Source organism: Brachyhypopomus gauderio, chromosome 5 (assembly GCF_052324685.1).
Source record: "Brachyhypopomus gauderio isolate BG-103 chromosome 5, BGAUD_0.2, whole genome shotgun sequence".
Lineage (NCBI taxonomy): Eukaryota > Metazoa > Chordata > Actinopteri > Gymnotiformes > Hypopomidae > Brachyhypopomus > Brachyhypopomus gauderio.
The window spans coordinates 8664463-8666962 of record NC_135215.1 but is presented as its reverse complement, the minus strand read 5'-3'; positions in this window follow the sequence as shown (position 1 = coordinate 8666962).

The following is a 2500-nucleotide window of genomic DNA, read 5'->3' as shown; positions in this document are numbered from 1 at the left end:
TGGTCCTCGTTGCCCAGGTAGGTGCATCCCCCTGCAGATGTATTATAAGTGTTTTGTTCATCGACATTTTGTTGGTGATATTTATTGACCTGTAGGTTTGTTGTCGCCTCTTCCTCACTCCTCATCCTCACTCCTCATCTTCTGCCCACCATGCACTGAGGGATGTGTTTGTGAATGCCAGTCTCACTGAGAGCTCTGACTCTCAGTATCTTCAGTCCTTCCTTAGTGCTATAGTGCTCTCCTTAAACCCAGACTGTGTGTGTGTGTGTGTGTGTGTGTGTGTGTGTGTGTGTGTGTGTGTGTGTGTGTGTGTGTGTGTGTGTGTGTGTGTGTGTGTGTGTGTTATTTTTCTCTGTTAATGTGAGTGTATGCATGTGTTATGTGTTTGTCTGTTCTCTGTGTATACGTGTGTAGGTGTGTATCTGTTCTCGGTGTATACGTGTGTATGCATGTGTGTAGGTGTGTCTGTTCTCGGTGTATACGTGTGTATGCATGTGTGTAGGTGTGTATCTGTTCTCGGTGTATACGTGTGTATGCATGTGTGTAGATGTGTCTGTTCTCTGTGTATATTTGTGTGTGTATCCACATGTACAAACACTCCTTCTGTCCTTGAGGCTGATACTAGTGTGTGAAGACAGCATTGCAACAATCACCGTTGGGCTGGCTGTCACAGAGAGGCACAGAGTCTCTAATAAAAGCCTGCAAACTGAACCCTTCAACCCTCTGCTTACAGACACACACACACCATACACACACACACACACCATACACACACACACACACACACACACACACACACACACACACACACACACACACAAAGGCTGATTTGGTAGAGGAGAAAGAAAGCAGCTATACCACTGCCCTAGTGAATTAATCAGTCTTAAAGCCAATAAAAAGAATTTGTGTGATTAACACAAAGCTTACAAGAGAGAAGTGTGTGTTTATGTTTTTGTATATATATATATATATATATATATATATATATATATATATATATATATATATATATATATATATATATATATATGGGTGTGTGTGTGTGTGTGTGTGTGTGTGTGTGTGTACATACACACACACTCACGGGCCACTTTATTAGGTACACCTTGCTACTACCAGGTTGGACCCCCTTTTGCCTTCACAACTGCTTTAATCCTCTGTGGCATAGATTCAACAAGGTATTGGAAACATTCCTCAGAGTCTGATCCATATTGATATGATGGCATAAAGCAGTTGCTACAGATTTCATGGCTGCAAATCCATGATGCGAATCTCCTGTTGCACCACATGGTGCTCTATTGGATTGAGATCTGGTGACAGTGGAGGCCATTTGAGTACAGTGAACTCATTGTTGTGTTCAAAAAACCAGTCTGAGATGATTTGCGCTTTATGACATGGCGCAGAAGATGGGTAGAAGATGGGTAGGTACACTGTGGTCATAAAGGGATGGACATGGTCAGCAACAATACTCAGGTAGGCTGTGGCATTGACACAATATTCAGCTGTGTCTCAACTAATGGGCCCTATGTGTGCCAGGTAAATATCCCCCACACCACTGCACCACCACTACCAGCCTGAACCGTTGATACAAGGCAGGATGGATCCATGCTGTCCATGTTGTTGACGCCAAATTCTGACCCTACCATCCAAATGTCGCAGCAGAAATCGAGACTCATCAGACCAGGCTACGTTTTTCCAATCTTCTATTGTCGAATTTTATTGAGTCTGTCTGAATTGTAGCCTCAGTATCTTGTTCTTAGCTGACAGGAGTGGCCCCTGTTGTGATCTTCTGCTGCTGTAGCCCATCCTCCTCAAGGTTCAACGTGTTGTGTGTTCAGAGATGCTCTTCTGCATGTCTCAGTTGTAACGACTGGTTATTTGAGTTAGTGTTGCCATTCTATCAGCTCAAACCAGTCTGGCCATTCTCCTCTGACCTCTGGCATCAACAAGGCATTAGCATCCATAGAACTGCTGCTCACTGGATTTTCTCATTTTAGGACCATTGTGTGTGTGTGGCTGTGTGTCTGTGTGTCTGTGTGTGCTCAGGTTTGTCTGGGCAATGCTGTGTCCTGTCTCCTGTGTATCCCTGTCTCCCAGTCACCCATAGCAAAGGGGCTTCCCCTAGATGGCCAAAGCCTTACTCAACTCAGAAATATGATTCAGGGGTGATTTATCAGCAGCGATGAGTCTGCTTGGTGTGCTGTAAATATCTCCAGGGTGAGTTGTGGCGGTCTTGGATGGGGCCGTAGAATGAAAGCTTGATATTTACAGCCCAGGGCTTCCCCTGGCAGTTTAGGATTACCCAACATCCACCACAACCCTCCTGACCTCTCCCCACCAGTCCCCCACACTCCTGACCTCTCCCCACCAGTCCCCCACCCTCCTGACCTCTCCCCACCAGTCCCCCACACTCCTGACCTCTCCCAACCTTAGTCCCCCACCCTCCTGACCTCTCCCCACCAGTCCCCCACACTCCTGACCTCTCCCAACCTTAGTCCCC